The following is a 9,094-nucleotide window of genomic DNA, read 5'->3' on the forward strand; positions in this document are numbered from 1 at the left end:
AATGTGCCCTACCTGGGATTTCATATTCTGGAAATTCGATGTTCTCGTCCCTTTGATTCCCATCTGTCTGATCTGTCTCAATTTCATCCCAGTCTAGCTGAGCCTGCTGATTTTGCAGCTCCCCGACTGTCCAATTCTCTGATTCACCGTCTGTCCTATTCTCAGGTTCACCTCCTGTCCTGTTCTCAATAAGCTCGTTTACTTGCTGACTATCTGGTTAATTCTCCTCCATCTTGTCTACTGGCTGTCTCTCATGTAACCTTTTGGCTTGTGCTCTCGTTAACATGGAAATTCTTTCAACACACCACAACCCTATCTACAAAACTGTACAACCACTTACCAGTTAGTTGAACCAACAACAACAACAACAACAACAACGTTGTGTCTTTTCGGCTAATGTCCTGTCTGCTCTGCTACAGTCTCCAATCTCCACCTAAGCGCTTGCAAAGGGAGAAAAATGTTATTTCTTAATTCTAAGTTATACGATGCTGTGTCACATGGCGTCTCTGCGTCACTCTGCGTCTGTGCCTATCACCTGCAAATTCTATGCCCTAAGAGCTACAAAAAATCGTAAAAAAATGCAAAATTTTCAATCACAATAACACACGCCCTTTTCCCTACAATTCTGCTTTCTTCACTACCTGTATCTATTCTGATCCCAATCTTTGCAAATAGCTATTTAATACATGAAAGAAAGTTCTTCAAAGTGCTACTGTTGCAGCCTGCCGTACCCAACTATCTTGACACTTTCCTATCCTGGTAGCTTACCTATTTTACCTATCCTGGCAGGGTCGTCATTTTCTGTGAGAGTGTGGGTGCTAATCTGTCACTCTGCGCAATGGATTAATCTGAGATGTACCCTTTACCCTGTGGCTCCTGCAAGATGCAATTTCCACCCCCACACTACTACAGAAGTCAGACAGACGCTCCTAATGTTCTAAAGAGAAATGCCTGAAAAACTTTCAGCAATAAATATCTTCTGGAGTCGTCCGCTGTAAGGAAATGACACAAAAATTCACAAAATTTCTTAGGTAACTAGTGGGATACTTGGGAACTGGAGTAGTGTTAGTGTAAGAAAACCATGAAACTAATGAAAATTATTATTTACTTTGCAAAAATTCTGAGAAAATCACAATGGCACTTTTAGTTATGGACCAAACACGTTATTTCCGGGTTATTTTCGGAATGTGAAGTTTAACCTCTTAAGGATAGGTTTCGCTAATGAAATTTCTATACAAAGTTTAAGACTATTATTGACTTGACAGAATGGCTGAGAGCCATCCGTTAGAATGTTGCTAGGTAGTAGACGAAATATGGGGCTCGCAAGAGCTGTAGCGCACAATACCATATGCTGCAATGACTGCTGTCTGCGCCGCTCGCTGCTGACAAATAAGATAACTCTCGTTCTATCTGGACTGACCTTCGCCAATCAAACTCTCCCTGCGCCTTGACGACGTCAAGGACTCCTATTCGCCCCTAGTCTAACTATTGCCGTGGTACACCAGTCAGATAACCAGTCCACCGTGATGCCACTCAAAATTCGCTCGCAGGCGTTTAGCTACAACTCTGTCCATTCACACCGCACAATAAGTGTCGCGGCGAACACAGTGAACAACGCTTAATCACAAGGACTCAATATAGAGTCGCACTCCGATTCGCTCTCGACAGAGGTGCTCTCCCAGTGAAGTACTGAGGAGAGACTTGTTCCTCGCTCTCTCGAGTACACGTACGAGCGCGCACGCTCTCGTTACGTGTTCTCACTCCAAGAGCGACAACGGAACGGCCCCTCTCCATGACAGACGTGAAGGGGTATATCTTTTGGTCTCTTTCATTACTCCTTCTGCTCAAGGTGTCAGAAATATCGTCTGCCAATCAGTATTGCTCTTCTAAAACGGGAGAATGACGTTTCGTTTAAAGCGACCAATCCAGAAATCTGTAGTATCGGCGTTTGGCGTTTGCTGTCTCCCTGTGAAAATCTCTGAAACTGCGTGCTATGTGTAAAGAATGCGTAGGCTGGCCGCTCCCACATAATGTAGCGGAATTTGCTTTTAAGCCTAACATGGGGTCGTCCTTTCACTCGGGCAAACACTGTCTCCCTTACGGGCGGTCACCGACTGACGTAGATGGGTTGGGACCAGCCTCCTGGCGTGCGGTTGCCTCTCTCGAACTAAAAGCTCCTGTGACCGTTGTGTCTGGAACGTATGTGTGCACGCCAGCCTCGAGTATTTCAACCACGGTGCGCACCTGCAATTTATTAGTTAATTGCATATCGTTTACATGAATTCATACAACATTCACTTTATCTTATCGAGTTTGGGTTCGAATGAAGCGTCTTGATGTGCGGAATATGATTGTGAGGGCAGAATATGTAAGCAATGAAGGTCAGGAGACCACGACGTGCTTCATACCTCCTCCCTTCTGACAAAATTTTTGTCTGGGGTTTGTCAATGCCGAGGAAAACATTGGCAGAGTCAATTTAATCTGGTACGAATTTTTGTGCTCTGCCAATAAATTCTGCACGCTATGCGTTGATCACCATTGCATTAGTAGGTAGAAGCACGCCACCAGTTGTTCAGTTTGTTAAGGAGAACATTGTACCAGCAGTAGTCTGTTTCATGTTGACTGAAGGGGGATCATTCGGTATGCTTTAATTTTTGGGTAGTTACTTGCATGTGTGAATGTAAAGTTCAGCCAAACTGAAGAAAAGCGAAGTATTCATGGTCTCTGCGAACTTAAAATTTCATGCCGCGATAAATTTAGGAGAGACGGATCATGGTATTGTCAGAATAGTTGAACACGGTCGGTTCTAAGTCAGTGGATGTTCGAGGAGGTGCTGTTTCAGATGATACAGTTACATTTTCTTGTACCCCCTGATCCATTGTCGCCACATGACAAAACCGTAAGCAATCTTCTGCACTATATAATCGCAGGGTTAACTTCCACCACGTGGGACTATTCGATCTCGATACTACACCGAATTAAGTCACCATTATAAACAATCTTATACGACGCTACGTTGTCAACGCAGAAAACGACATCCATACTTACCGCCTCGAGAGTCTCGCAATCCGTGTGTACAGTACGTCGGTCCGAGGCGGGCCGGAGCGCTTCCTGTAAATTTCCGCTGCAACGCTAAATGTTCTCCCTTTGAAAAAAGTAAAAGCATTTTAAAGAGTCTCACATGTAAATTCCTGTCTTGTTGTGAGAAAAGTATATTCGTATTTGCTTTCTTTAAAACAATATTTTTTCAGTGAAATTTATTTGCATCAGTGTTGACACTGTTGATTTCATAATAAGCAGCAGTAATTACTATTTGCTACTTCCATCTTTCTCTTTATTTTATTGTGATTGATATGGGATTAAGAGTATTATTTTTAAGGGGTGTGTTTTATGGAAATGTGCAGTGTTTTATCAGGCGGATTAAGTGTTTTGTTTTGGTACGTGGTCGCCCGTGTAAGCTGTGGCATCCGCCATTAGATTCCGAGGACCGACCAACCGTAGCGAGGCTGCTCGTCCGCTATTGGTGCAACGCGCGCTACATCGGACGCAACTTCCAATATGACACCTGCCAGCTACGTAAACTGTCTTTACACTCAGTAGGACGTCGTATTACTGCACACTCATAACCAAGTGCAAGTTTGTTTTACTTTTCCGAGTTGTAATCAAGCAAAATTACAACCTTTTCCTTCATTATTTACGAAAATTTTTGTGATTTATGTTCTTTTACGATTTATTTTTTATAAATAATGATGTGGTTACTTTGGTTAACTTTGGAAGTAAAACGGGCTCTTTTGAGTTTAAATAATCAAAATTCGCTGTCAAAATTACGCAAAGTAGATATTTGACAACAATCTTCTTCACCACCCATTACGACAGTTAGATCGAGATCGCCATTTCTTTCCTCGATACTTCTTGCACATTACAACTTTGACGGCATTTAGTATTAGAATTTCATAACCTGTATAATGTGACATACACTCCTGCAAATGGAAAAAAGAACACATTGACACCGGTGTGTCAGACCCACTATACTTGCTCCGGACACTGCGAGAGGGCTGTACAAGCAATGATCACACGCACGGCACAGCGGACACACCAGGAACCGCGGTGTTGGCCGTCGAATGGCGCTAGCTGCGCAGCATTTGTGCACCGCCGCCGTCAGTGTCAGCCAGTTTGCCGTGGCATACGGAGCTCCATCGCAGTCTTTAACACTGGTAGCATGCCGCGACAGCGTGGACGTGAACCGTATGTGCAGTTGACGGACTTTGAGCGAGGGCGTATAGTGGGCATGCGAGAGGCCGGGTGGACGTACCGCCGAATTGCTCAACACGTGGGGCGTGAGGTCTCCACAGTACATCGATGTTGTCGCCAGTGGTCGGCGGAAGGTGCACGTGCCCGTCGACCTGGGACCGGACCGCAGCGACGCATGGATGCACACCAAGACCGTAGGATCCTACGCAGTGCCGTAGGGGACCGCACCGCCACTTCCCAGCAAATTAGGGACACTGTTGCTCCTGGGGTATCGGCGAGGACCATTCGCAACCGTCTCCATGAAGCTGGGCTACGGTCCCGCACACCGTTAGGCCGTCTTCCGCTCACGCCCCAACATCGTGCAGCCCGCCTCCAGTGGTGTCGCGACAGGCGTGAATGGAGGGACGAATGGAGACGTGTCGTCTTCAGCGATGAGAGTCGCTTCTGCCTTGGTGCCAATGATGGTCGTATGCGTGTTTGGCGCCGTGCAGGTGAGCGCCACAATCAGGACTGCATACGACCGAGGCACACAGGGCCAACACCCGGCATCATGGTGTGGGAAGCGATCTCCTACACTGGCCGTACACCACTGGTGATCGTCGAGGGGACACTGAATAGTGCACGGTACATCCAAACCGTCATCGAACCCATCGTTCTACCATTCCTAGACCGGTAAGGGAACTTGCTGTTCCAACAGGACAATGCACGTCCGCATGTATCCCGTGCCACCCAACGTGCTCTAGAAGGTGTAAGTCAACTACCCTGGCCAGCAAGATCTCCGGATCTGTCCCCCATTGAGCATGTTTGGGACTGGATGAAGCGTCGTCTCACGCGGTCTCCACGTCCAGCACGAACGCTGGTCCAACTGAGGCGCCAGGTGGAAATGGTATGGCAAGCCGTTCCACAGGACTACATCCAGCATCTCTACGATCGTCTCCATGGGAGAATAGCAGCCTGCATTGCTGCGAAAGGTGGATATACACTGTACTAGTGGCGACATTGTGCATGCTCTGTTGCCTGTGTCTATGTGCCTGTGGTTCTGTCAGTGTGATCATGTGATGTATCTGACCCCAGGAACGTGTCAATAAAGTTTCCCCTTCCTGGGACAATGAATTCACGGTGTTCTTATTTCAATTTCCAGGAGTGTATTTACAGCCTCACTATGTGATCAAAAGTATCCGGACACCTGGCTGAGAATGACTTACAAATTCGTGGTAACGCTGGGATGTTATTGTTGTTCAACCGCTCCACCACACGCCGTTGATTATGAACAGGTGCTAGACCGTGTTGAAAGATGTAATACATATCCCCGAATTGCTCTTCAACAGTGGGAAGCAAGAAGGTGCTTAAAACATCAGTGTAGGCCTGTGCTGTGATAGTGCTGCCCAAAACAACAAGGGGTGCAAGCCCCTCCATGAAAAACATGACCACAGCATAACACCACCGCCTCCGAATTTTACTGTTGGCACTACACACGCTGGCAGATGACGTTCAACGGACCTTCGCCATACTCACACCCTGACATCGGATAGCCATATTGTGTACTGTGATTCGTCGCTCCACACGACATTTTTCCACTATTCAATCGTCCAGGGTTTACGCTCCTTACACCAAGGAAGGCGTCGTTTGGCATTTACCGGCGTGATTTGTGACTTATGAGCAGCCGCTAGACCATTAAAACCATGTTTCCTCACCTACCACGTAACTGTCATAGTACTACCAGTGGACCCTGATGCAATTTGGAATTCCTGTGTGATGGTCTGGATGTCTGCGATTACACATTACGACCCTCTTCAACTGTCGGTGGTCTCTGTCAGTCAACAGACGAAGTCGGTATGCTTTTGTGCTGTACGTGTCCCTTCACGTTTCCACTTCACTAACACATCGGAAACAGTGTACCTAGGGATGCTTAGGAGTGTGGAAATATCACATACAGACGTATGACACAAGTGACACCCAATCACCTGACCACGCTCGAAGTCCGTGAGTTTCGCGGAACGTCCCATTCTGCTCTCTCACGGTGTCTAATGGCTACTTAGGTCGCTGATATGGACTACCTGTCAGTAGGTGCCAGCACAATTCACCAAATACGAAAAACGTATGTTTTGGGGGTGTCCGGATACTTTTATCACATACTGTATGTTTGGTAATTCACACATGATCGCCGCTTTACCCTAGAAACTTTCAACCGCAAATACGCAACATTAAATAATTCCTCTGAGTCTTTCCTAGCCCTGAGTGATAGTTCAGCATAAAACATCCTCATTTTTTTCGTGGTATTACGAAAATAGGTGCGTTGAAATACATCTGTACGTAGCGTTAGTGGAATACTTCGTCTCCTGTTGATAGATGATGTAATTTCTTTCCTTTCTGCGTCAGCTTGTATAGAGAATCCAAGAACGAATGTCCAGCCTGTTTGTGAAACAAAAAATGGTTCAAATGGCTCCGAGCACTATGAGGCTTAACTTCTGAGGTCATCAGTCCCCTAGAACTTAGAACGACTTAAACCTAACTAACCTAAGGACATCACACACATTCATGCCCGAGGCAGGATTCGAACCTGCGACCGTAGCGGTCGCGCAGCTCCAGACTGTAGCGGCGAGAACCGCTCGGCTACTGCAGACAGCTATGAGAAACACATCTACATATGTACACACATGATCTGCAGATTTGCGGTGCATGCGAGAGGCCACTTACAAGGGACTACACACATGAAGTAACTACTAGGGTAGCGGAGTACTGGTGGTGTTCACAAAGGGGTATTTAGGTTAGAGGAACCGCCTCAACCCTCTTGCGCTCAGGGATGAATTGCCTGCCGAAGTTAAAGTTGCATCCGAAAGTGGTCATCCCCGCAGATCGGAAGTAAAAAAGGTTACTGTGATATTAGTAAACTGCAAGAGCAACTACGGTAACGTAAAAGAACTACTACCACTTATTGAAGGTTATAATGCTCAAATAGTATTAGGAACAGAAAGTTGCTTGAAACCGAAAGTAAATAGAAACGAAATTCTAAATTCAGGTTGGAATGTTTATCGTAATAATACACTCCTGGAAATTGAAATAAGAACACCGTGAATTCAATGTCCCAGGAAGGAGAAACTTTATTGACACATTCCTGGGGTCAGATACATCACATGATCACACTGACAGAACCACAGGCACATAGACACAGGCAACAGAGCATGAACAATGTCGGCACTAGTACAGTGTATATCCACCTTTCGCAGCAATGCAGGCTGCTATTCTCCCATGGAGACGATCGTAGAGATGCTGGATGTAGTCCTGTGGAACGGTTTGCCATGCCATTTCCACCTGGCGCCTCAGTTGGACCAGCGTTCGTGCTGGACGTGCAGACCGCGTGAGACGACGCTTCATCCAGTCCCAAACATGCTCAATGGGGGACAGATCCGGAGATATTGCTGGCCAGGGTAGTTGACTTACACCTTCTAGAGCACGTTGGGTGGCACGGGATACATGCGGACGTGCATTGTCCTGTTGGAACAGCAAGTTCCCTTGCCGGTCTAGGAATGGTAGAACGATGGGTTCGATGACGGTTTGGATGTACCGTGCACTATTCAGTGTCCCCTCGACGATCACCAGTGGTGTACGGCCAGTGTAGGAGATCGCTTCCCACACCATGATGCCGGGTGTTGGCCCTGTGTGCCTCGGTCGTATGCAGTCCTGATTGTGGCGCTCACCTGCACGGCGCCAAACACGCATACGACCATCATTGGCACCAAGGCAGAAGCGACTCTCATCGCTGAAGACGACACGTCTCCATTCGTCCCTCCATTCACGCCTGTCGCGACACCACTGGAGGCGGGCTGCACGATGTTGGGGCGTGAGCGGAAGACGGCCTAACGGTGTGCGGGACCGTAGCCCAGCTTCATGGAGACGGTTGCGAATGGTCCTCGCCGATACCCCAGGAGCAACAATGTCCCTAATTTGCTGGGAAGTGGCGGTGCGGTCCCCTACGGCACTGCGTAGGATCCTACGGTCTTGGCGTGCATCCGTGCGTCGCTGCGGTCCGGTCCCAGGTCGACGGGCACGTGCACCTTCCGCCGACCACTGGCGACAACATCGATGTACTGTGGAGACCTCACGCCCCACGTGTTGAGCAATTCGGCGGTACGTCCACCCGGCCTCCCGCATGCCCACTATACGCCCTCGCTCAAAGTCCGTCAACTGCACATACGGTTCACGTCCACGCTGTCGCGGCATGCTACCAGTGTTAAAGACTGCGATGGAGCTCCGTATGCCACGGCAAACTGGCTGACACTGACGGCGGCGGTGCACAAATGCTGCGCACCTAGCGCCATTCGACGGCCAACACCGCGGTTCCTGGTGTGTCCGCTGTGCCGTGCGTGTGATCATTGCTTGTACAGCCCTCTCGCAGTGTCCGGAGCAAGTATGGTGGGTCTGACACACCGGTGTCAATGTGTTCTTTTTTCCATTTCCAGGAGTGTAGATTAGTCGCCAATGGTGATGGTGCATATAATGCAGTAAAGAATTCGATAACATATACTGAGGTTATCACGGATTCCGAATCCGTACTGATATGGGTAAAGTTAAGCATCAGACTGTGAGTTAACGAGCATTTCGCACCCATTTAGGTATATGGCCGAAGGAGTCAGCCTTCAGGAATTATTAAACGAAGCCTGTCGTCCAGGACCGCGTGCCACAAAGGGCGCAGATTCACTACGAAATGGAGAAACTCACAGGCATCTATTGTCTACTGAGGTCTAAGCGCTGTAGTGTGCGAATGAGACAGAACGAGAGAACCAACGTCAAGGGAACCCCAGTAGAAGGCTTTTGTGGCGAAGGAGAGGTAACAGTGTTAAAT

Source organism: Schistocerca serialis, chromosome 5 (genome assembly GCF_023864345.2).
Source record: "Schistocerca serialis cubense isolate TAMUIC-IGC-003099 chromosome 5, iqSchSeri2.2, whole genome shotgun sequence".
NCBI lineage: Eukaryota > Metazoa > Arthropoda > Insecta > Orthoptera > Acrididae > Schistocerca > Schistocerca serialis.